The sequence below is a fragment of the Anas acuta genome, chromosome 4, assembly GCF_963932015.1.
Source record: "Anas acuta chromosome 4, bAnaAcu1.1, whole genome shotgun sequence".
NCBI classification, from domain to species: domain Eukaryota; kingdom Metazoa; phylum Chordata; class Aves; order Anseriformes; family Anatidae; genus Anas; species Anas acuta.
In genome coordinates, this window is record NC_088982.1 from 55,055,150 (window position 1) to 55,082,361 (window position 27,212).

General features: G+C 39.8%; 1 protein-coding gene across 24 annotated transcripts in view; it reads left to right on the forward strand.

Moving 5' to 3' along the window:
• TENM3 (teneurin transmembrane protein 3) overlaps window positions 1-27,212 on the forward strand; it is a 1,325,064-nt gene that overhangs the window by 886,407 nt on the left and 411,445 nt on the right. Inside the window, exon 1 of one of the 24 annotated variants that reach the window (XM_068681270.1) lies at window positions 22,688-22,853. The exons of the other annotated variants lie outside the window; for them this stretch is intronic. The gene's annotated coding sequence lies outside the window, so the exon portion shown is untranslated. Of the gene's footprint in view, window positions 1-22,687; window positions 22,854-27,212 lie in introns of those variants that run through there. 24 annotated transcript variants of the gene reach the window in all.

The window sequence follows — 27,212 nt, forward strand, 5'->3', positions numbered from 1 at the left end:
TAAAGGATGAAGTTCAAATAAGAAAACTACACAATAAACTACAGGTAGGCCCCAGTTATTTGGAGGTTAAATAGAACATTTTAGCATAACTAGAACTAAGAAAACAGAGACTAATTTTTTGGTAATTTTCTATTATCTGTTATTTGTAAAAAATCAAATTATAGCAAACTATGCATACTGCTTATTAATTTCCTAACCACCTTTTAAACACCTGTTATCCAAACGTTCAATCTTCTCTTCATTTTCCTCAGCAATTAAATTTTCCTTTTTAGAAAAAGGCTGTCCAGGACCACTGTTATAATACTGAGAAGCACGATGGTTTTATACAGCAACTTCCTTTTTGCACGTTACCTCTTTCCTCTGTTAATGGAAAAAATTTTGCATGTAATGCCTGATTACTTTTGATGGGTTTCCATCCACACACCATATTATTTCCACAATCACCAATCAGTGTATTTCAGCAAACAACTTCACGTTTTTAAGAAAATTAATGTAGTGTTATTTTTCTTTTCTCCAGCACTTTTTATCCCTATAGTACCTTTTTCCTCCAAAATTGCTTAGAGGAAGTTGCTTGTGTTGAGAGGTAGCTTTAGGAGTTTATTCTCCATCTGTATGAGATACCTAAGCATCACTGTTTTTTTATTTATCAGTTGACATGTATGGAAGAGGTGTTTTATTTTGTTTTGTTTTTCAAAAGTACATCTAGCATTTAAATGCGTAATTTCCATAGATTTTTCACAGGGACTATATGATTAACTACCTGTCCTGCTTTGGGAATTTCTGTGAGAACATTCAAGGGGTTTGGCTTGTAAATTCAATTAGTTAGCTCTAGTGACAGGAATGCAGAGCACTGCATAATGCAAAGATTGCCCTGATTTACAAAAATAAGAATTCAGTCTGAGATGCTTATCTGCACAGATTTTCCTGACAGATGTATATACTTCCACTGCTTTTAACAGGACTTCTTGTGGGCATTTGTGTAACTAAACCCACAATAAACTTAAGCTTTTTAAGTATAGGAACTGCATTACTGATATCTAAATATATTTTCTTTTTGTTTTAAATACACCAGTGTTTTTTAAAATAAACTTATTTCTCATATAGTAAACATTAGACTTTATGTCGTCACTTTCAGACCATGAAGTCTGAAGAGGTGTTACTGAAACAAAGTTCTTTGTTGTCATATAGGGCCACAGTTAATAATGCAGAATATTAACATATCACAGAGTGTATTTGATTCTTAAAAATGAATACATGTGCCTGCTAAGCAGAGGAACTCTTTGTCCTTTAAGTTCTTAGCATGTACTGTACCAGTATGCTATGGTTGAAGATGATATTAATATTAATGAAGAATGGAAGCTGAGTTGTAGTGATGTTCGTTCTTTCCCCAGCCCCCTACAAGCGAAATCCATTAGTATGGATGGATCGGCATTAATAAACAGGAGAGACAAAACAGCTCTCAGTGCAGGGACACTTTTGCATGACCTTTGGTACGATAAGCTTGTACGTGGTCATTGTGCTGCTTTGGGTTGACCTGTGCAGCAATGTTAAATCTGATGTAACCGTAGAGAAATATTATCGGTGCTTCGTGTGCAACTGCAGTGTTTCAGAATGCTGAGCTTTAAGGGAAAAGAAGGGTTGAGCTTTTCTGTTTCTATGTCGTTACACTGATTACAACAGGGTTTCATCCAGGGATCTCAACTTTAAATCTACAGAAAATTGGTTGTCAGGGTGATTAGGGAAAAGCTGCAGTTTATTGCTTTGTATTAAAAATTAGTACTTTTAATATGCTATGCTATTCATAGCTGACTCAGGACCCACCTTGTTTCTGGACATCCACCAAAAGAATTATTTTTGATTATTAAAGCTCAACAAAGTCCCAGTGGATTTCAGCATCTAAAGAATTTCTCATCTCCTGATCAGGCTCATTCTTCCAGACACTGAGAAATTGCTTGGAGATTAAAAACACTAAGAACACTAAACTCTTGATGCATTACAGGTCTGCTGAGAACACTGTTTTCATGAGTTCTGACAGCTGCAAAATTTTCAGAACAATTTTTTTTTAAGACTGTAGTTTAAAAACAAAACAAAACAAAACACAGCGTATTATTGTTTTAATTAATTTAAGTACTATTGTTTTAATTCCTCTCTAATATTAGACAAATGAAGCTATAAATGTACCTTCCTTATCTACCATTTTTTAAGCTTGTGTCTGGATACATGGCTGGACAGGGGAGATGTAAATGACTAGTGGTGTCCCAGACACAGTGACAAAAGCATGTTTGCATTTTACTGTGTGTGCACCAGCGTAAATGACAATGAATTGTGCAAATCACAATTGGTACTTGTAGCTTGCAAAATAATTAACTGGTGTAAAAGAAGTCTGTAAAAGAGGTGTGTACTTAATATTAAGTGATTTTAAAGTCATGCTTCTGCAGTGTCCCAGGCAGAGTATAGTGAGCAGAAAAGCAGGTCTAAGCATGATCCCCTGACTCAGTACATAGAGCAGTACCCTCGCCACTCTCCCAGAATTGTTTCAGGTATACAGCTACTCTAGCAATTTTAAATGCATATATTTCTATTTATGTTCTTTGCGGTATGTGATTTTCATGTACAGCCATCAATAACAGTGCACTTGTGCAGCCTGAGAGAGGTATCAGTGTCTTTATGCAGCATACTAGGACCATACTATTGATCTAAGATTGAGCAACCTTTGAAAATGCTGCACTCCAAAAGATTCCCAAGTTTGGGAACTGCATTTCCAGTTTCATCCCTGTCCTCACCTAAGGCATCCTTTATTTCTACCACAGCTGAAATAGTCTCTCTTCTCCCTCCCCCCCCTCCTTTTTTTTCTCCAAGTGCCACAACCCATCCCTATTCCCAGAAATAATATTCTTGCTTAATGTGGGGAAATATGGGCATAATTGTCTTAGACTTGTCCAGATTGCAATGAAAACTTCAACTGTGACCTTCTGGGGCAGGCAGGAATCCTGCCCTATTGGTAAAAATGAATCAGTCACTAGGCAATATAGCTGGGCTCTGAAAAAATTTCCCTGTGTGTATTTTCCTCTTATACATAATTAATGCTGCTTTTTAGATCCAGTCTTGCATCCCATCTTTTTTTTGCCAATACTTGTGCTTCCTTTAATATCTGGACTCTACTAGCTGCTTTAGCTAGCTGATGTAAACTGCTGCTTGGAAACTCATCTTCTCCCCAGGATGTTTTGCTGTTCCTGAAGCACCATCTCTGAGGTAGGAGAAGGGGCCGTGCTCTTCCCTGGATGGAGTCTACAAGAGCTGTGCTAAATATTTTTCAAATGATTATAAGTTTTTTATATCTTTTAGTGCTGAATCTAATGTAGATTTCAAAAAAGCAATTTCAAATCTAAAGGAAAGAAGTGAAATGTCATTAATGTTGATGAAATGAGACTCCGGTAAAGTTGTGTATACTGTATGACTTCTCATTCTATTCCTATCTGCCAGAAAACTTAGGCATACTGTAGAGTTTAATATATACATCAAACAAAAAAAATCTTTGTTAATTTTAAGGTATTTCAATTTAAAACTCTGTTAACTTCAGGAACTGTACATCAAGAGGAGAAGTTCTCAATATTTCTCTCTGAACTGTTTCTTTTATCTGCAATCTTCTCACTTTTATGACAATAAAATTAGTCAGCTCTTCAGTAGATCACATCTAGTTGATTTCTGTGAGTCATATGGCAGGAACTGAGTGCAAGGATCCATTCTGGATGCCTTGGCAAAGGTTATTGTTCACAGAATGTCTTGTGATGTATCCTTACCCTGACTATTGTTGTGTTCTGGGTGAAAGTACTAGACGTTACCTTCATAAGTCTGGGGCCTGAACAATTTGAGTAAATACTGACAGAGAGAGAAAAGGAAGGAAACTGGAAGTAGTCAAGAAAAGGAACATAAAGCAACTCTGGTCTCACTTGGTTTGCTTTATTTTTAGTTCTTTGGGTATACAGAAGACAGAGCCCCTACTTAACCATATATTCATGCTTAACAAAGTTCTAGCATTAATGGAATGCAACAGCTAAAATTTAAAAGATTAATTATAAACGAGAGAGCAGAGATAGCTGTCACAGCTGCTGATCAGCTGGAGTAGAGCCCTTGCCTCTCGGAGCCGGAGCAGGAGTTTGCTGTGTCCGTGCACAGCCCCTGGACTCACGAGGGGAGCCCCCTGCCCTACAGGCAATGATTGCCCATCTCTTCTGCCTGGAGTTCCCCACACTAACACTGAGGGAAGGAACACAATTAGCAACATAATTACATGTGGAAGTACAATGTTTGCTGACTAGTTTGTAATCTTCACTAATACGGAAAACATTGAAAGTGTTACTAGGTTTTATATCTTTGTTTCTCATTCCTATCCTAATTCCTTATTCTACAAAACACATCTTTTCTGCTCCTTACATTACTTCTGTTAGTAATTACAGCAATTTATTGTCTTTTAAGTGGAGAAAACAAGTTGTCTCTTCAGCAAAAACACAGCATAGGTTATTTGCATTAGGATGCTTCAATACCAGTACAGCTGTCCCACCGTGATAAAGTACAGGCACTGCACTCTCTGACAGAGTCCCTCCCCAGCTTTTCTGTAGGCCCCTTTAGGTACTGGAAGGCCACTATAAGGTCTACATGGAGCTTTCTCTTCTCCAGGCTGAACAAGCCCAACTCCCTCAGCCTGCCTTTGTAGAAGAGGTGCTCCAGCCCTAGGATTTCTTTAACATCTTTTTCTTTTTTCCTTTAAGTGCTTTCTTCTTTTGCAACATCAGAGTAATCATTACAGTTTTATCTGTTGAGAATATTTCTTAAGTGACTCATCCAAACCTAAATTCAGAGAGTGTAGTGACAGGATGGGGGTAATGGTTTTAAACTAAAAGAGGGGAGATTTACAACAAATATAAGCAAGAACTTCTTCACTCCGAGGGCAGTGAGGCACTGGCACAGGTTGCTCAGTGAAGCTGTGGATGCCCCATCCCTGGAGGTGCTCAAGGCCAGGCTGGATGGGGCTGTGGGCAACCTGGTGTGGTGGGAGGTGTTCCTGCCAATGGCAGGGGGGCTGTAGTTAGATGATCTTTAAGGTCCCTTCCAACCCAAACCATTCTACAGTTCTAGTTTTTAAAAAGCATCTTTTACTTCCTGTGTTACACATTGCTAGCTTTTCTGTCATGATCACATAAATCCTCATATTTTCAGATTTAAAAAATAACACTGATTTTAAAACTAAGCAGAACCATTAGAATTACTTTTAACTATCATACGCAAGCCATGTGAGTTGCAAACATTCCTTCTTTCTCAGCTGCAGCTTTAAAAGTAACTGCACTTTTAGGAAATTTGGTTGTCACAGATGGGTGCTGAAAAATGGTGTCGCTGTAGTCCATTATTCCAGATGCCACCTAGTTGAGCTATACACCTTTTTTCCTCAGTTTGGACAAGTCTTTTGCTTTTTGGTTGACTGCTCAGTAAAACATAAACAGTAATATTCTATCTGGTAAGCCTATTTTTTAAAGCTTAACTTCTAAAACTACTTTTGAAATGCACTTCACTATATTCATGCATAATAACAGCACTGGTAATAATCTTAAGGGAGAGAATGTTATTATGTTGAATTGTTAATATTGATTTTTTTCTTCTGTCTGGAATGATAATGAATGTTGACAGTGTACAGTATTTCACTGACTTTTTACTTAATATGTATTTATGATGACCTATCTTGTAAAAATAAGTAATAAAAAAAGGACTTCACATGAGTTTGAATCTCTTAATTGCAAATGGGAATCAGTTTAGCTTAGCCTTGGATGTGCAACTTAGACCCTTAAGGAAGTTTCCTGGAATATTACATCTTTAGTGTATATGCAGAGTGCTAAAACTTCTCATCAGGTCTGTCTGAGGAACGCAGGTACTGTTGTGGTGTTGGCTTAATATTTTCTTCCCCGTCGTACAGTGTTAGATAATTGATAATAAACAAAAGTCCTTGCAATTGGTGGCCACTAATCAAATTTAATCACAGTGAAATGCATTCTGCTTTATTTTATGCTTGTGTGAAATTAATTTTTACAAAGTAATTTTTAGGGCACAAAAATTTTAGCTTCTAGTGTAAACGCTGACACAACTTTAATCATGGTAGCATAAATGCAGCATGTGCAAATGATAAACCAAAGGAGATTAACAAATTCCTATTTGAGCTAAGCTATCTACCAGATAGAGGGATGGATGGATAGATGGGATAGGTAGGTAGGTAGATACAAGATGTTATAAGGTAATAATTCCCAGGGAGTAAATGAGTATATGTTATCAAATGAAATACATGATAACGAAGTAGGGAAAGTGTATACATATAACAGTTGTTCATTTTTCATTCACATGAATGTGTAAACACACAGAATATTAGTACCTGACAAAAAGCTAAGAGGAGGGTTAACATCCGATGTGAGGTGGAGTGTTTAATGGATGAACTTAAAAGCAGATAACAATATAGCATCCCATGTATACTTTCATAATTGTGCGTTCCTCCAGAGATAATGGATATCATTATCAGAGGCGCCTGTCCTAAGAAACTTGGCAAGGTTATGATTGTTTGTTACAGCTTTGGTTATATTAACATACACATTAATATTTATAAATATTTGATGTCATGTTAATTTTTCATATAAGATGATTTATGTAATGCTGCTGTGCCCTGTTAGAGGGCATTTGCAGTGTGCTTCAGAAGGGAACAGAATTGATGCATGTTCCTTAAGAGGACTTGCCTGTGTATTACAGTGCTCAGCGCATTATTCTGGAGAACAGTGATTTAAAGATAAATTATCTGAATTGCAGATACACTCCATTAACATTTTAAATAAAACATAAAGAAAAGACCACACTAAAAATAGGGTAATATTAACGTGTGCTTTTTTTTCCCCTAAATAATGAAAAAATTAGTGTTAAATTCCTTGGTTTGACCTACATTCTGAGACCTTTTTGTTACATTGGGGAAAATGAGTAATTACTTTCATGACCTAGTTGTAGAAATTTGGGGGGAAATATGCAACAACACTGCAAGTAGTTACTGAGGAGAGAATAATTATATATGTAATTATATATGTGTATACGTTATATGTATGTACCCTTTGATGAGGGAGGTAAATAGTAAATACTCTAAATCCAACCACAAAGAAATAGAAAATTGAGCATTGTCTGAAACAGTAAACATGACTTCAATCTTATATGAAAATGTCATAGATTTAAATAATTATTTAATTCAGCTTCACTGTTTCTCATGGATAACTTGAAGAGCAATTGCTCATTGAGTTTTGTGAATTAGTGAATATGCAAACAAACATGTTGCAGGAATAATGTATTGTAGTTTATTTGACAAATGTAGTTTAGTTTGATTTGTTTGTAATGCTTCATAGTTACGACAAATAGGGTGCATTTTGCAAAATAGTGAAATTGTTTTGGAATGTTACTTGAGCATGTGGTTTGCTAAATCCTTGGGAAATGTGCTGAACCACTTCTTGTTAAATAGGTTGAAGTTAAATAGGTTTTTGTGCAGTAGTATTAAATAACATGTATAATATACATATATTCTTCTGTAGAGAGCCACGCTATTAAACTGTTTATTTTACATTTTTACACTTGGATCGTGAAGCAAAACTTTACTTTCTCTTTTGTTTACGTGTTAAGCAGGTATTTAAAGTCACTTGCAGCTTTAAGAATGGCTTTATAATGATGTCTGATGCTTTCTTTAGTTGGATAATGTGCGCTTTCTGGGTGTATAGTACATGCTCTTAATACAGGACTACTCCATTCACAGCTTACATTTCAAATCCACACTTCATATAAATTTTGTTTGGAGTGAGTTAAAGTAACAGACTTCTGAAATCTTGGATGTACCTGTGGGACAGCATCCATGCTGCAGGTCTTTCTAGGCAGAGTACAGGGTGCTGCTGCACTCCTGGAACAAGCAGCATTAAACATCTGAGCCAGGAGAGCTGAGCTCTGTATACTACCCTCTGCTGAGCGGATCTCCAGAAACTGCTCAGCTGATCCTCAGTAAAAATGAGCGATAGGATTTGGTAAAAATAGTAGCCCTATGTTAATGATAGACTTGGTAAGTTTGAGTGCAAAACATGTCATCATTATTCTCAAAACATTGTATGGCTTAGTGTTTGTTTTTTGATGTGTTTTTTTGTGTGTGTGTGTTTTTGTGTGTGTGTGTGTGTTTTGTTTTTTTTTTGTTTGTTTGTTTGTTTGTTCGTTTTTGTAAGATTTTGGGTTAGAAAAATAATTAACTCCCTAAATATAAGTAGAATATATTAACCTGTTAAAATTGCAGACAGCTAGGGTGATAATGAACTATGACAATCTTTGATTTTATTCTTCCTCACAATGTGCATTCACCACTTGTCTTACAATAGCCAATTTTAATTCTCCCTTTTGAATACTAGGATATAGTTAAAAAGTGGTTGGTACAGAATAGTGAGTCTAGTGTCTGGCTCTGCCATAAATTTGATGTCAGGCCAATTAATTAGGGGAGATGTCTCATTTCCCATTTTGCATGTGTCTGCTAGTTACACATCTGCTTTAATCTAGTCATGTGGACTTCTATCGCCTTTAGAGAGGCAGCAGTCCTAGAAAGCAGCTCATCCCTTCATGAGTGCCTAACAGTACTGGGACATATTGCTCATGTCTTTCCAGTCCTTGAGTGAAAACTGGGTAAGAAAAATTTACACTTCTATGTGACTTTTATTTTTATTTTTTGGTAATGCAGATGAGCTATTAGCAGTGAGGACATGCAGGGAATTGCTTAGCTCCACCACCACAGCAAAGCAGTCAGTTCTTCTGAGACAGGACAGTCGCAAGGTTCCTGTACAAATCCACCATCCCTCTTCCCACTCCTACTGAAGGGTTTCCTGACCACATGGCACTTGTGGTCATTTGCAACCATTTCAGTTGCTTGTCAGCTTCCAACATCTGGGGAATGGTTACAGGTTCATTAATTGCAAACCAATACTGATGTTTAATATCTCATGGTCAGCAATAGAACTGATTGAAGCACAGTCTGTGACAGCAGTATACAGGTCCATTTGCCTAGGGGAGAAAACTGTAAAGATTTATCTGGATATGGTCTTTTTTCCAAAAGTGTATTTATGGTTTCCAGACTGAAGTATTAAAATCCATGGAAGTTCTTTGGAAAATACTTTACATGTCAAAGGAAAGGCTTTTTATCGGTCTTAAAAACAAGAAGACAATGCATTTTTTTCTTTATACTCTTGTGGCATGTGTCCTGTACCCTTAGTCAGGTGTCATTGAAGGCTGATGTCCTTCTGTAAAATTCCTGTAATCTGACTTTGACTACCCAAAAACCCTCCTTTGTTACTGCAAGGTCTTTTGATTTTTGAAGTCAGCTGATGGGATTACATTTTAAATCATAGATGCAAATAAACAGTGTCTCTTGATTTTGGTGTATCTGATTTTAAAATGTTTCCTACACTGGTTCTGTAAGGTACAGGTACATTTTTAAAAAGTCTATCATTATACGTAGCCTTCAGGAATAATACTTTGCTGAATGTGTGATTAGATTTGGTCAACTAAACTTACAATCTTTAAAAACAAAATCTGGCAGCCCATTGACCCAGAATTGGATCAGAGCAATGAGAGTGTGTTAGAACCCTGTGTTACGGACGAGCTGCTCTAAGTGAAAGTACTAGAGAATAAAGTATACGTGGATTTAGGCTACCATTTCTTAAGTCCTCTTCTCAATTTTCAGTACCAAATGAGAATTTCATCAGAGTTAACTACCGTGGAAGGGGAGGGTGAGGAGAAATTACACAGAATCTCTGAGTTGGAACATGATTAAGTAGCCATACAATGTGGTAACTGAAACGTCAGTGCACATTAATGGGGCTGAGCTGTGGGAAACACCGGTATGGGCAGCAGATGCTGGCAGTGAGAAGAAATGGCAAATTTGTGTAAAATATAAGCACCTATTGTCTAATGAAAATCTTACAATAAATTTGATAATTTTTAATGTGCAGTTTAATTTTATGCAGGATTTAAAAAGTAAATGTATGTTAGCCCAAATGTGTGTTGATGGCATTATTGGGAGCATATTTCAACCAAAATGCAAGTGTAAGACAAAGTAAGTCAACATAAATATTTCCATTATTTTTATTGCACTGAACCCCCAGGTTGTTCTTAGTCACATTTTTTATTAATGAAATCTTTATGTTTCTCTAGAAACAATATGCATGGGCAACACTTTTTATTAAGTTTCATTGCCCAAGTTGTGAGAAATTCAAATAAACAAATATCATATATATTGAATGTACATTGACTAATTAGCAGCAAAAACTCTAAGTAAATCTTGAGTTTTATTAATACTGAAGGGAGACATTTGCAGTATATTTTTGTAGGGTTTATTGCCTTTTAAGCTTCTAAGTGCTTAAAGCCTGCCTGAGGGGTGGTTGTAGCTATGTATTGGCAGTAAGAGGAGCCAAGGAAGCACAATCTAAAATTTTCAGTTATGAGAGTGTATAGAAACAAGCATCCTCTGATGGGTGTGGCTTGAAGTAAAAAAGCAAAATTTCAAATAACAGCTGATTTCAGATTTCAAAACTTCATACATGTCAAGAGAAGTGATTCAGTGATTCCTTTTCCAAATCTTTCCTTTTCTTGTCTGTTGTGTCTGTGGACAAGGAATATTTAGGATCAGGTAAGAGTACATGTGGCAGAATGTAATGGAGAAAAGAAAGCAATAAAAGCAATTGTAGAAAAGAAACTATTAAAGTGCTTGTTCTGTAAGGGAGAAGTCTGCTGATCAATGATATGGTCTGAATGAAGATGCTTTGCAGAATGAACTATCTTCCACCAACGATCTGGTGCTGGTGCCCTTATTTTACAAAAACTTAACTTAAAATGAACAAGAAGAAAGTCCTACATCATCCATGATATCCTATGACAGTAGACCTAATGTTGGTTGAAGTACTGAGAGGGAGACAATTACTGTAAAAAATAACAATACTTTTTTAAAGCAAGGATGATTTTAAATATTCATTTTAATAAAATATTCTTGTAAATAGAAATACTGCAATTGCTTGTACTCAGTACAAATCAAAGTAAAATACAAATGCAAGTAAAATATTTAACGTTTCATTATAAAATGGTAATATATACTATAAAAATACACAGGCAGGAGTTACTAATTCATTGATGGAAAGGCATTCAGCTGTAAATGACATTTCTTTACAACACAGCAACTAAGAAAGGTGACTAATTCCTTTCCATTGACTTAGCAAAAAATTTTGGAATAGGAAAAACATTCAATAGAGATTCTTCAAGGTAAATAGCAAATTTGATTCTTTACACTGCTTAACTTTTTAATAGAGTTTACTTAAGTATTTTTAAAAGCTGCTGCTAGAAAATTGGGTCCATATTAGTAACTAGTGAATATATATATATATATGTATAAATGCATATATACATATATATGTATATATGTATAAAGTGAAATCAGTAAAGCCATGAGATAATGCAAAAGTTTGAAATTCTCAAATAACTCACACTATTCTTCTGTTTAGATGACTTAAAAAAAAAAATAAATCTACATGTAATTTTTTTCAGTCTAGGAAATATTTTTGTAACAGATCTTGAATATGATTCAGGTCCTTGTTTTTTATCCTGGTATTTTTGTCTCACTATAAGCTAGACTACATACAGTGTGGAAATTCATCCTGAAGTGGGGGGAGGCAGAGTTTTAACAGCCTTCCATATAGTGTGAAAATTAGTCTGTGTTAGTTATGACAAGAAACACTTCCTCTAATCTCTTCAATTATTTGTGCATCGATTGATATGACAAGTGCTTGGCATCACAAGTTACCACAGCTAGTCAAAGGAAGCCCCATAATGAAATTGAAAACCTCCCATTTCTGTTCCTTTACACTGTTGTAACTGTAATAGCCAAGTAACAATCTGGCCATTTAAAACTGTTTCCTATGTCTGGTACAAACAAGGCGGGAGGATCAGGAGAATAAAAAATAACAGAACATGGATGGAGGTCAATGATACATATTTCCTACAATCAACTACTAGTACTTTGAACAATTGCTTAGACGCATTCATTCTTGTCTTACAACCTAGTAAGCACTGTTGTTATTTTTCCTTTTGTTCATTCAGGTGTTCCTCCAGACACTTTCTCAATGATAAAGAAAATGTTTTCTTTTATTTTCTAATTTTTACCAGTTGTAGAAACAGAACTAGGAGTATTGTAATTGTCAGCCATCTGAAAAGTTTTTATCTACATAGTAAAAACACGTAATTCCACAATTACATCAGGTCTTTGAAACTAATATATTTTATAGTTAGTTAAGTTACAAAGTGGCTTTTAGAGAAAGTATGAGATTATATCAGGCAACCTAAGCAGTCTCACATCTATCTTTTGGCCCTATCCTAAGCTCTTGGCACACCCGAGTGAGAAAATACCCTAAATAGAAGCATCAAAACTTAACTATTCTTTAATATGATGTTCAAAAAATCTGACTCTTTTCCTTTCACTGAGATTTCAATTTAAGAATGAAACCCACTAGATTAGCTTCTCCATTTTTGAAACCTTCAAGGTAAGTACAGAAGAGAAAGATTCTGAGTCACTTCCACATAGTTAAGTGTAGGGTAAATGGTCCTAGAAAGACTTGTTTTTAGGTTATTCTGGATTAAACAGGCTAGAGTGATGCCGCAAGGGCTACTTGACATAGCTAAATCACTCCGGTGGTACTGGTACAGTGTAGAAACATTTGGTTTAATGATAACCTTGTAGGCCAAATAGCAGTCAAGAGGTACAGAGGAGCGAGGTTCAGGGTAAGGTGTGCTGCTGGGAAGGAAATGTCCTCTGTGGAGTGTGAGGTTTCTGAAGATACCATCTGAACTAAATCTTTCCTACTTAAAACTTGCAGCAATTTCACTCCAGTCCTTCTGTCTGGTTTCTGAAAGGACACTTGATGATGAGCGATGGACTTCAAAATAAAAAGATTTTTCTTTTCCCATTGTGGTCTGTGTGCTGCTGCCAGCACAGTCACATCTTTGTTAGTTGATGCCCACACATCTCCAGTGGGCAATTAAACTGCAAAACTGAAAGGGAAGTATTACAAGTGCAAGGGCTTTGAGAAAAATGTGAACAAAACTGTGAAAAAGCTCAGAGTTTAAGGAAGTTGGATTTGGGTAAGAAAGTAAGAAAGGTCAGGCAAAATCTATAGATTGTAGGAGATGAAAATGCCTAGTGATTAACTACTTTCCCTTTAAATAAGACTGTCCTCTAGAGAAGCTAAGTAGTTGATTGTTGTAGATGGTATCCCTATATCTAAAAGCTGGGTACAGAATTACAGTTAGGTGGGCAGTCTCAATTACTGATGTCATTGATGAATTTTTGGTTATTTGATGTAGCAACTTCATTGCTTTTTGCTACTATTTTTCCCTTTAATATGTAATAATAAATATATGTGCTTAAATAGTCTGATATTTACAAGAGGATTAACACATGCAGCTACACTTCTCGAAGCCAAAGTAGTACTTATACATATAGAAAACAGAAAAATGAGAAATATTATCAGCGTAGGCATGGAACCTATTATCTAATTAGAAAAGGAAGTGGTGTGTGAATTTGATTATTGCCAATGTTGTTACTTATTTGTATTGCTGTGGCTTCTATGAGCACTCAGACTGCGAGAGCTCTCAGACTCACTGCATTAGATATAGCATAAATGGAAAAGACCTTTCCTGCTTGCAGAGAACTTACTATCTAAGCATAAAACAAAAGCACCACAGCAGTGCAGCTAATGGTGGCACAGTGAAGCAGCACTGGTCAGCACAATAGAAGTGACCTCATCACTATCACAAATACTGTTTGAGCTTTCTGAGATATCGCAGGAAAGATCTCTAGGAAGCAGCTAGAAAACAAGAGAGATAGCTAAGAGACTTTTTTTTTTTTCCCCAAGAATTTCTTCCAAGTGTCAGAGAAATCATGGAAAAAAACGCAGAGATGCATTTCAAAATTTAAGAATTGGCAACAGTGGCTGGCATCATATGCCAGTCTGACATGAGTGTTGAGCTCCTGACAGTAAGGAAGAGATGACTGGCAGGATGGGAAAGGGCAATGGGAGAATCCTTAAAATGAAGACAAGTAGCTGAAGTTCAACAATAGAGCAGAGACTGCCAGAAGAAAGTGATATTGCCATGGTGTCTGAAATGGCCAAAGTGTCAGGCTATAAAAATATAACCTTCGCAGGAACGCTCTGGAAAGTTATAAGCCGCATAAAATTAAATCAAAAGATGTCTTTAGCTATTCTTTTACTTTCTCTGGTAGAATTCCTTCTGACAGACATTACAAGTCTCTCATTACAAGTTTATTGTTCTGAGATTATTTTGAGAACTATTTATTGTATAATAGAAAAAAATAAATGCATGCAGAACTCGAGTTTTGCCAAAACACAAGCAATAGATTGCTGTTGCTGCTTCTTTATGACTTTCCATTTCTTTGTGATTAGTGTAAAACCAGAAGAGCTGTATTTTTACAACATGAATATACAAAGAGTTTCACTGGTTTTCTTCTACTAAATGCTTCAGAAAGAGGAACTAGAAAGTGGCTTAGAAAGCTTCCAAAAACATATATTTTTTTAAAATGAAACTGTTTAGAACTATTTCCTCTTCCATTTTGCCTTGTTGCAAGTCCTGTTCCCAAAATAGTGGGACAGCTTTTCTTTGAGTCAGCAAATGTTAGCGTTGGCAGTAGTGCTGTACTGGGATTTAAGTTTTCTGAGATTACCACTTTTTGTCTTAATTCAGTGATATCGTAACCACGTAATAAGTATTCAGTAGTCTGTATTACCTTTCCCCCAAAATCCTGCCATTTCTTGCCAAATCTTATATTGTAAGTTTTGATCAATATCAGATCTAGTTTTGATCCAATGTAATTTGGGAGAGGTAGTGAAGGATCAGACATGCTGTGTGCAATGTTACTGCCATGAAATCAGCAACACAAATGATGTAGTAGTAGCTGAGAATTAAAAAGTGAAGATAATGAAGGTAAAAGTGGTTTTATTTTGTTTTTCATCTTCTGTTCTATTTCATTTTTCTGTAATTACAGTTCTGGGGGAAAAAAAATAAGAACAGAAAGAACTTGGGTATCAAGAGGCCAATGGTTGTTTCAATATCACCTTAACTAATATACCCTGTGTTCAATATAAACCCGAATGAAAACAAAAACAGAAGGTTGAAAGCATATGATGGAAGGGACTACGGCAGTCCAAATCGCTGTCAGTGCCAGAACTGTCTCTCTCCACGGTTGGAGGTTCTCCAGTGCTGAGGTAAATGTGTGAAAAGCACAGGGTTCCACTCAAGCTGCTGCATTTCTGCATACTTGTACGTAAGGCACATTGTTCTGAATACAAGATGAATATAATGGAATCCAAATTTAGGTCACTGTGAGTTATTGAAATAAATTATGTTCAGAACTTCTATTTGAGGGTAGAATTGTGTTAGACAGTTCGTTCTGTGTATAATTGCCACTGACGACATTTGGAGTTTTCCGTATATAGCTTATAGTGATCTAAGATTCAATTCAATTTATTTTATGTCAGTTTAAAAAAAAAAAAGTATTTTTAAATCATTATGAACTTTTCTCAAGGCAGAAAAATAAACACATTTGAACGGAAAAGAAGTGGAATTGCAGAAGGAGAATAATTCATATACCCTGAAATATCATAAATGCTAAGTTAAAAAGTAAAAGAATTTGAATGTAGCAAAGTCAGTACAAGGCCATCAATATTAGCTCCTGTGACAAAGCTTCTGATTGCTCTGTCAGTGTATATGAATGTTTGCTTTTCTGTGTCACTTCCCTGTTTTCCCTGAATGGAAGTCTCTCTATAGAAGATAGGCTTTCTGCATTCTTGTAACTTTTTAAAGGTAATGCTTGATCATAACCCCTTCCTCAGGTCGTGATGCAGCAAACATGCCTGCGTATTAACAGAACTCTTGATTATAGTTGTCATGCTATCTGGCACCAGATGGAAGGATTAAAAAAGGATTTCTATCTAGTACACTACCAGAGTTACCATACCTTCTTTTATCTTTGCAGCTGATAACCTGGACAGTGACATGGTTCAGAGCTGACATACTCTTTATCTGTGTCATTGCCCACATACTGTTCATGCAAACATATAGCTTACTTCTACACTAGCGTCTTTCTTCTTCCTGGATTCCTCCATCAGCAGACTGATCTACTTTGCAGAAAGAGAAAGAGGGCCCCTAAGTCACGAACAGCATGTGGGGCTCCACGTGTGATTATACTAACACACATAGCTCAGTACTATACCAATAAGGGAAATTACCATTTTCAGCTCATGCTGTTTCTTTGACACAAGAATTTTGAGTGCCTATCAGGATGTTACATTGCTACAAACAAATTAAAAATATCTAAGAATTCTTTCACCATAAGTTACATTCCACTGCCATGGAAAACCATGGTGACCCTACAAATAGGATTCAGATAGGAAATAATATGTAAGAACGCAGGTCAAAAACCAACTGGACTTGCATACAGTGTTCCTCAGTAAGAATACACCGTTAGCATTGCTGTAAGTGAGGTGTTGTGAGAATTCAAAAGAAGCAGGGATTGTAAGAAGCAATTATATTCTCTGATGATCTGATACTGCTGGAAATAGGAAGATAGCCTTCAGATGCACAATTCCTTCATCAGGCTTCTCTGTAAAGTATGACAGGGAAGTGTTTCCATTAAAAAACTGAAGTATCACTTGACAGGAAAAGTAAATACATATATATATTTATAGAATATGTATATATTTTTACATTTTAATTTCATAAAGAAGCATCAGAATATCCAAAGCTGTTGTGAAACTGGGAGAAATGAGCACTCAATCTTGAGGCTGGAAAGACCAAAGAAAGCTGTGTGTTGAACTGATATTTTTGGAATAGGAAGTTCTCTGTGTGTACACAGAGAGGCTGTAGCCCCATGGCAAATGTATCATGCACCTCTGTTAGGCTCCCTAATCCTGCTCTTCTGAGACAACTTCTGTGATTCCAAACCTCTGAGCCACTTCAAAGAGCTGCTGTTTTAAAAAAGTATCAAAGACATGCTGGAAATAAAGCTCTACCCTCTGAACAGAGAACAGCACCTATCTGGTGGTCCTAAAGAAAGTAACTCGTAGAGTGTTGTATGCAGTAGGCAATATTTAGGCCAGGACAAGTACTTTGTTTAGCATTTGCAGCCCCATGACATGCCAAGGTCCTTGTAATTCTAGGAAAAAGGAAGAGAGAGTTCCCTGCATCAGATAAAAAACAGCACTTGCTGCTGAACCCCCCTAGTGCCATCCAGAGAGCCCTAACACTTCTCACTGAGCACCTAGAAAGCACACAACCACAGCACAAAATAATCTTTACTCTCATACAAGTATTAAGAAAACAAAAGAAAAATTAAGGTTATTTTTTATTTTTTTCTATGGGATAAAAAGGATATGTGCTTAGGCTCTTAGAAGCAGAGGAATACCAAGAGTAGTTTAAAAATTCTCCGTAGTGTACGTGCAATAGGCAAAATACAAAAGCTGTTGTAATGCTGCTCATTTGGAGCAATCTGCCCACCTCCGTCATGGCTTTACTGTTTGTCGTATGCATCAATAAAACCAATGAGCCACAGCATAGTGTGCTTTCATTTCTGGAAGACAAGGCACCCGCATGAGTTTTTAATGTATGTGCATGTTTGTTATAAACAACACATACATTAGTGAAGATATTTGGGGATCTCGTGGTGCAGCTTTTCTCTGCTAGGGCAAAACAATTCAACTTAAAATTCCTATTTGCAGGAAAGACTGCATTGCCCAATTTCCCTGTAAATATCTTCAGCTACTATTTATTGTTAGGCTTCTCCAATTATGCCATATATGATTTGATTATTGGGGTTAGCAGAACCATGGCTAATGGAATCAGTATCATGGCTACAGCAAGCTTTGTGCATTCTCCCTGCCAGTTTTCTGCATAACTACACTTATGTCACTCAAGCTGCACAGGGGTACTCTAACAATTAATTGTAAACCAGGGGGGAAACTTTTAATGGACCTCTTCTTGAGATCTTGTGTTAAAAAAAGAAAAGTTCCCATGAGTGAAGTATAAGTTAGCTTTTCCAGGGGGAAAAAAAGGAATGAATTACATTTCTCTTCTTGTCCTTTAAATGAATAGCATAGTTTGGGTGAAATTATCGGGCAATTGCATGCCTTTTATGCAGATAATGCTATTTGATGAAAGCGGTGTTTTGATCTGCTGAGGATAATACAGATCCAGGGTTGGATTCATTGGTGAGAGTAAAGCTGTCTTCTGTGATAACTTCATCTCAGCATGAGGTCAGACGGGGAAAACTGGGATGGGGGATTAAAAAATGACACAGTCGGAGCAGTATTCAGTTCCCTGCTGTGCTCCTGGCTGCACACTATAGCTTATGTTTCTGATCTGTTATGGTATTGTCTGCTTTTCTCTCCCAGAGCAGAAAGAGATTGCTTAAAACTTTTCTTTTTTCAGCTAGAGGGATTAGTTCAGTGCAGCTTTTTTAATTAAAGAAACTGTATCTTTTTCAATGTAATTTAAGGCTGTACAAGAAGGCCATCAGCATTCATAACTTAGCACTATTACCTGTAACAAAGCCTAGCCGTTCATTTTACATTCAGAACAAGAAATCAGCAGTGAGAATTTGGAGGGTTAAAAATTGATAATTGGCCCTGTGATTGAAAGAATCACAGTTAGCCATTATCTCCCCAAAGTTTTCTGTGGAGGAATTTCAGACAGCTTTGCAGTTAGTTTATCTGGGCTTTCTTAATCAAATCTCCATGACATCAGGAGAGTGGTGAAAAAAAATACTCTGATAAGTGAAGATAGACCGAAGTATATTTTCTCCTCTAAAAATCTAAAAACACCCTCAAATATGAGCATGGCATCTACTGAAAATGTCTCTGCAAAACAGGCAACATCCTGTTTAGATCCATGTTTAGTTTAACTCAAGAGATTTTCTAAAAATATAACTAATACCTTTATTGATTAGGAATAATATGCAAATTGTGTATACGTGTTGATGAAACATAATGGTCAGTGTGTATGTGTGTCTATAGAAGTGTGAGTATGCATACACGTGTGTGGATGTCTATCTAAATACATATCTATATGGACGTATATGTGAATATGGATATACATCCACAAACATACGCATGTATTTTTTTCAGCTCCCAGAGTTGAATTTACAGCTCAATTTAACCAAGGTTAATGGCTAAAACCTTCAAATGTTTCAAATAAGGCCCATATGGTGATCACTTTACAAAGCATACAGGGACTGTGCTTAGGTTGCAACATACACATTTCCAACTAAATTCCATGCCAGATCAATTAGAAACAGTTCTCCTGAGCAGACAGGAACAAACACAGATTGTTACCACTATACTGCCTGAACTCTTGTCTTCCAGGAATGAAAGCAGTCATCTTCAATAGGACGTATTTTACTAGCAACAGTCTTAGAAAAAAATTTTAAACAGTAATACTTTAATAAAATCTCAGTTTATATGTATCAGGCAGAGCAATTCACATCCGAGTTATCAAAATAAAATAGCAGATCACTGTCCCTCATTAGAGCTTTTAGTTAGATGTATGTTTCCCAACTGCATTTGTTAGTGATGTCTTCTACTGGGAGGACTACATGGGAGGGAGGAGGAAAAAGGAAAGAAACAGACAACAGAAAAGCACATATGGTGTGTGTTTTCCTCATTCTGTGTGCTTATCTTTTTTTTATCTTTTTTTTTTTTTCTTTTTCCCTCAGATAATCGTTTCTGTAGATTTCCTTTATTTGAACAGTTAATTGGTGGAATTTGTTACAATGATTTTTTCGTGTTTCCTTCAGCCAGAAAGCTAGGCGGGAAAAAAAAAAAAAAAAAAAAAAAAAAAAAAAAAAGTTAATTATGAAGTTTCTTTGAAACAAGGCCTCTTTCTTCTTGTAAAAATCATAAAATGTGGCTCTTTTCTATGGAAACCTCTGCACAGGCGTGTCAGGCTTGTATCTTGACTTGTGAGTTGCTGCAAGTGCTCTGCTTCCCCCGCCCCCCCCCCCCGTGGACCGTGTGGACAGTCACTCCATCGCGTGTGTGCTGGGCAAGTGTTATACCAGCAAACACAAATCTCGTTTTTTTTTCAGGCTCAGCTACTCATTCACGGCGATGGCGATAGCAGCTTTTAGTGATGGCTCCTACTTCTGAATACAAGGTGATTAAAATGATGATGAGCTTGATTTTAAGGCCGTAAGTTTAGCTCAGCCTGTAGCTCCCAACGCGGCATTAGCGACGTCTGAAAGCCGGTTTTGTATTCCCAATCATCTGCAAACCCCTTCAGGTCCCTTTGTAGGAACCCAATGAAGAGGGTCAGCACTTGCGTGCAGCTCAAGTGCATCGTTTCACCGGAGGTCAGCCCGGCACGGAGCTTTGTTTTACGCGGCGCAACACAAACTAATGTAGTGGAAACGCATGACCCCCATTTAAAGGTTGATTTGTATGATAATCAGTACATTTAGTGGCTTCAAAATGAATGTGCGTAAGGCCCAATCTCGCTTTAATTAAGGTAATTAAGACATATTTCCCTCTGCAGACAGCTATTTAATTTTATGGCTCTGTCAGCGATCGGATCAGGAGCTCCGTTCTCCAGTTGCGCGCAACTCGGAGGGCGCCTTCCTCCGGCAGCCGCCCGGGCTGGGGGCAGCCTCTTGGGCCCCCCTCCCGGGGGCAGCGCTCCCCGACCCTTTCCCAGGCCGGGGGGGTTGCGGCGGGGTCCCGCAGCCGGCCCCGCACCTCCCGGCCCGCTGGCGGCGCTGCGCGGGGCTTGCGCGGGGCAGCCGGGCGGGCTGCAGGGAAAAAGGGGGAGCGGGGCGAGAGGTTTGGGAAGTTTGGGAAGGGGCTGGCGCCGCCTCGGAGAGTTCCCTTCGAAAAAAACTCGGAGGGTTCCCCTCGAAAAAAAAAACAAAAAACTGGTAGGCGAGGAGGGAGGCAGGCGTGCGCGGCTTTTCCTTCTCTCTGCGCCAAACGGGAAGAGAATAAGGCAGGCTGGAGGGTCCGGTCCCAACGGGGAGCTGGCATTAGGAGGGCGCTTTCCCGCAAAGCTCCGGCGCAAACGTGGCCGCACACTTCTCAGGGTTGTTTAAAGGCTGAAGGATGAAATTTAATTAAACTTCGGTAAGCCCAGTAATGCGACTCGAGTTGCGGAAAGAGTACCAAAATAACTTAGTCTGAACTTCAAATGCGTATTAATAAGTATTTGACATTTGTTGTTTATCCGGTGGGCTTTGCACAAGGAAGAAATTGTGTATTCTTTCTCTTTATAATACAGGAGCAGCTAGAGCCACTTCGTTTGGGGGCGGCAAAAAAGTTCAGTTTAGCGCCGGATGAATGTCTTTGGCTAAGGTGGTGCAAATTAGCACAAAAAAATGCCACTTTTTACGTTTGCATTTGCAAAACACAACTTTAAATTTGGCGTTAGGAGACTGTAAGCCAAAAGAAGAAAAAAATCCCAAGAAGAAAACTGTATCTGAAGCCCTGCCTCTACGAGACTTGCTCTTAGTTTGGCAGGAGCGCTGTTTCGTGCAGCCTGCGAGTGCAGTCACGGTGTGTGGCTAAGTTCAGGGTGAAGATTTTTCACGTTTACCTCGCTGCCCATGTTTTGCAACAAGGAAATTTCGTGCGGTTTGCGCTCTGGCACTCGGGAGTGCTTTCTTCTAAGGACAAAACCCCCGTGGCACGTTTGAGTTGAAAGCCAAGGTCGCACCTGCACTGCCCGGCTCTCCGCCCGGAGAGGCTTTCGGGCCCCCTGCCTCCCCCAAGGGCGGCTGGCTCCTGGCAGCCCCATGGGTTACCTGGGGTAAACCTCTCCCTCACAGGAGTCACTGGGCAGCGGAGCAGCCGCTTTCCAGGGGTCAGGACCAGTTGTCGTCGCCGTGACAAAGCTCCCCGTGCGCTCGGTGTCAGGAGCTCAGGCAGCGGCTGCCCGCTGCACCACCTCCGCCACACGCGTGGCTTTCCCTCGCTCAGACCTGCTGCATAACGGCGCTTCGTAATGCGGGCGGGTGTCTTTATTATTATTATTATTATTATTATTAATCTCCCACTTTTCATCTTTCCCTGCAGCATCCGCTGCGGCTCCCAGCTCCCAGCCCGGTGAGGGGTTTGGCACCCGGCCTCTCGGGCAGGGCCCCGGGGAGGGAGGGAGGGAGGGAGGGATGAGGGAGCCCCTCGGGGCTGCTCGGTGGCACCGCGGGCAGGAGGCGGCACTCGGGGCACCGGGGCTCGCCTCGTTTCAGCAGCGGAGCCGCGGCAGGTGAGCGGCCGGGGAAAGTTTGGGCAGGAGGAGCCGTCCCGCTGGCGGCGGGGGGGACCCCGGCGGGGCCGCGGGGGGCAGCGGCAGCCGGGTCCGTGCCCACGGCGCCGGGTGCGGGCGGCGGCTCCTCCCCGGCTCCTCCTCCTCCTCCCGCCGCCCCGCCGGGGCTGAGGGGGGCGAGGCGGGGGGAGCCAGCTCCGCGGGGCGCGCAGCGGGGCCGCCAGCCGTCGGCCCTCCCCCGGCCGGCCCCCGGCCCTCCCTCCCCGCCGCCCGCCCTGCCTCCCCGCGCTGCCGCCCGCCCGCCCGGCCTGACAAAGTGCCGCCCTGCGCCGCTAGCACCCGCTGCCGCTGCCGCCGCCGCCGCTGCCGCTGCTGCTGCTGAGGCGCGGAGGCGGCCGAGGCTCGCAGCGCGCCCGCGGTCAGCGCCGCGCTCCCTCACGGCGGGGCCGCCCGAGGTAGGGGCTGAGGGGGGACCGGGAGCGGGATCGGGGGTGGGGGGACGCGGGGGCCTCGGCACGGCCCTGCCCTGCCCTGCCCTGCCCGCAGCCCGGTGCCGAGCTCCCGGCCCGGCTCCCGGCCGGCCCCGCGGGCGTGAGGGCGAGGGGCGATGCGGAGGGGGCGGCCCCGGGAAGTTGGCGGCGGGTCCCGAGCCCCGCGGCTGGCAGCGGGGGCTCCCCGGGGCTGCCCCGGCGCAACCTGCGCGGGGGAAGGGGACCCGAGGAACCGGGGGGATTCACGGCGAGGTGGAGGTGGAGAGACCCGGGAAAAGCGAGCTGCGAGCAGGGGCAGCGCTGGGCTCCCCGCTGGGGTCGCGGCCACTTGTGCTGCCTGCGCTCCGCCGGGGGTGGGTCGCGTCCCCCCTCGGGCGCCCGGGGCGGTTTCGTTGTTCCCGTGCCGAAAAGTTTGACGTGGGGAAGTTGCTCTACAGCAGAGCAATGCGGCGAGATAAAACACGGGGAAAGACGCTTTTATGTGCTCGCACGCTGTTAAAAGTTTTAACAGGAGCTATTTCTGTAAGATGCGTCGTCCTTGGCTCAGCTAAATCTTTACATTTAAAACACTTTTTATTTTTTTAATGAGAAAACTTTACCGTCCCTACGCTTCCTCGATATTATGCCTCCTTACTGCCAGTTCCCTTAGACGGATGCTTGTGTGACTCTGTTCGGGCGCTGCCTGTCCCGTCTGATAGCCTCGGTGCCAGGCGTTTCACATCACCCTGTTGAAGCCCTAAAATCCCACCCTGGGGCTGCCTCTGTCCCAAAGCCGCTCGAGTGCGGAGCGTGCTGCAGGACAGGCGTTGCGCTTCTGGGGCCAGCTGTGCTGCAGGAGAGTTAATCGTAAACCACCTAACGGGAGTCTCGGGGTGAGAAACACAGCTGCAATTCTCTGAAATAATACAAGCCTCTATCAGGAGTATTGGTGCATTCGTATCTAGCACATTGGCTGAACGTCACATGTAAGGAAAGATTTTTTTATAAAGAGTGTACGTTGCTTTAATGTAGGAATAGTTAAGAAGAAAGGGCCCTACCTAGGTATGAATATATATGCTAAATATATCACTTAAATCTGAGCAAATCATTTTTTTTTACCAACCCATTACATTACAATTCCTACCTCAGCCATTATGGACTTGCTGGGATATTTTCAGTGGTCTGGGAAATCAGGGGAGGAGGAAAAAAAAAAACACAACAGTACTGAAGTATTAGATGTATACCTCTGATTAAAAAGTGGAATTAAATGAGTTTATGTGAGCGGACACTGAGATGAGAGATATTGTTTGGTAGAAGAAATGCTCAACCATGCTGAGGAAGTTCTTTTAATAATTATTGGAGGGGAAAAAATCCAGAATTACGTTCATAATCCAGTTTGCAAGTTAAGAGCAGTACTTCGGTCAAATCTCTTTGAGTCCAGGAGTAATTATTCGCTGTTTGAATAGAAAAGGCAAAAAGGATTTAGTAATAAAAACTGGATTTCAAGTTGCAAATCAATCCACAAATTAAAACCACGGTTTTGATACAGACCCCATAAAATACCAGAAAAGGCAGCAATAATCAACTAGAAAGTACATTTCTGTCATCTTGCAGTCCCGGCAGTTTCCAGGGCACAGGCTGGGCTCGGGGAGGTGCCTCGTACCTTCAGCTCCGGCTGCAATCAGCGGGTCTTACGCAGAGCCCGTGTAGACGGGTGCGAAAACTCCCGCTGACTCGCATCAGATTTGGATTAGGCCCAATAAAAACTGAGAGTACTCAGCAACTTGGAGGATCAGGTGCTGTTTGTGAAGACTTAAAAGAAAACACCAGAGACCTCTGCTAAGGCTTCAGGTCAGAAGTACTTTTTTATTTTGAAGTGATGCTGCGCGTGCTGTACTGAGAGTCGATCCTCGTGTTTCTGTTAGAAGAAGCGCATCTCTCTGGCAGCATATGAAAGAATATACAAAATGCCAGAAGAGAAATCTTACAGAATTTGGCAAAATCTTACACAAGTATGTTGTACTTCAAGAGTTAGAGGCAGGTTTGAACTGTGGTACCAGCCATTAGAGATTGTAATAATTTGATTAATATACGCAATATTATTACTGTTTTTTAAGAATACCATTACTGTATAGCCTGCTCTATTAAATGAATACGTGTAAACTCTTTGATAGGCGTACTGTTGTAGCAGATGTGGTGGTAGTGTGACTTGAGCATTTTAAAGCATTAAAATGCTCCTGCAAGTTGGTCTAGTTAATATAGCACAAAAAATTCTCAGGAATAATTTTAGCATGTTGTAATAAAAATCTTGGTTTGATTAATTAATTATTTTTTTTCCCAGGCTAGCTGGTTGAAATATGTAAGTTCTTTCAGGATATATGCACATGATCCCTGTTACTAGGCTGAGAAGAACCTTGTAATCAAAGTAAATGTTTTCACTTTATAATAGCATAGTGTAATCTGCGAAGTTTGTGGTAAAATAAACTCAAAGTTAGGGTAGACATCCACACTGTCATTTGAGCGATTTGAAAAAGAAAAAAAAATCGTTTAATTTCTGAAGGTTACAGAGGCTTTAAAGAGTGCTGTTGTGAAAATGTGCACTTTAACAACCTTTCCTTCTCTTAGTTCTAAAACTGATTAATTACTGTGTCTTATAAAACCTGATTTATTTCATAGTTTTTTCATACCAAGCATTACCATTATGAAGCTCTCCTTATAATTGAGATTAATGTTTCTGAGCAAAGAAGTGGTTTGGAGGGCTGCATTCATTTTGAGTGCTGTTCTAATCAATTTTAGATACAGCATTTCACAATGTATCAGTCTGCATCCAAACCTGCCTGATTATGTAGAATTAACTTGTTAGTGATTGATAGCAAGCCTGCTCCATCTTGAGAAGTGATTTGTTTCAAAACAAGTGTTATGGCTTCCCACAGTTTGGGTGCAGGGTCAGGCGACTCAGATGCCCTTTCTGCAGGCTGAATGAAGCTCAGCAGAGTAGTTAGGAAGAAATGGTGTGCTCTTATGGAAAACAGGAAAAACCTCAATCAAATGGTGCCCCTCCAACTGCTGCGTTGGTCTTCGCATACAGACTGGAGTGACAGGTACAATGCACGCGTAGCATCTTCATGCATCGCTACGTGCTGTAACCGTGCACGTCCGCCAGATTGTTCTGAAGAATAATAAGAATAATTACCTTTACTTTTTAAAATCAAAACTTAGGAGGCGAGTTTCAGACAACAAAGCGTAACTGCATGTTGCCTACACAGGCAGTGAAAGATTTATTAATTCTTTTTTTTTTTTTTTCTCCTTTGAAAACCAGTAAGGATAGTACTTGTTTCGATATCTGCTGAAATATGTGCACAGTCTTCTCTCTGTGCACCTTCTGGTCTCAGCCTCACCACCATTTCTTTCTTAACCAACAGTATATGGTCACACGCTCCTGCTGAGTGTGGGGCATTAATATTTAAAGTCCAGGAAAAACTGATTTCTCGATAGTGGGAGAAAAATACGTTAAAAAGAAAAAAAAAGGCAAACTTTTTGGGGAAAAAAAAAAATGTGGGAAACCTCTGAAAACAGTAAATGCAATCCTCGAGAGGTTTTTGTGTGTATGTATATTACCAGGATAGTGGTTTCAGTCTAAATTGTAGTTATTTATGTATTTCTTACAAGGGACGCTAATTGCATTCAATAGCTTTTTAAGTTTGTTTCTGTATTGAACCAATTAGCCTGTTAGTTTATACGTGCTTGTAAACAGTGTACAGAATGTTGCAAAAAACACTTCCAGCTTTATGCAGATCAGAAGCCAATAAAATTACAAACTATTTACAAATACCAACCCCTGAGCTCTTTCTCCACACCACTTAACTCATTCATTTGCTGTGGAAGAACCACTGTATTAGTACAGATTCATTGTAGTTCTGCAACAGAAATAGCTGTTACTGGTGTAACACAAAGGGAACACTCTTTAAAACATATTCCAGAATAAAGACTACAACACAATTGGTATCTCAGATCGTCGCCTTAACTGCATGCCTGTTTGCATGATACATACGGCATCCTACAGCACATTTGCTTTTGTTGTAAAATAGTTTTTATACAGAGATGATAGATAAATGACGCAAGACTGAGAAGTAATTTAAACCTGACAATGTTCTGTCATATACTTGCTACGGGTCTTGCCTAGGAGTAGGTGTGCTTTTCTAATTTAGGCTGAAATCCAGCACAGAAGTTCAAGACTAGCTGACCTAATTGTTTTAAATTTTGCATCTTCTATCTGTGCAACAGATTTTGAGGCTGTTGATCCTTGATGTGTATGTTTATGTCTGCAAGAAGTCAATTGTAAAC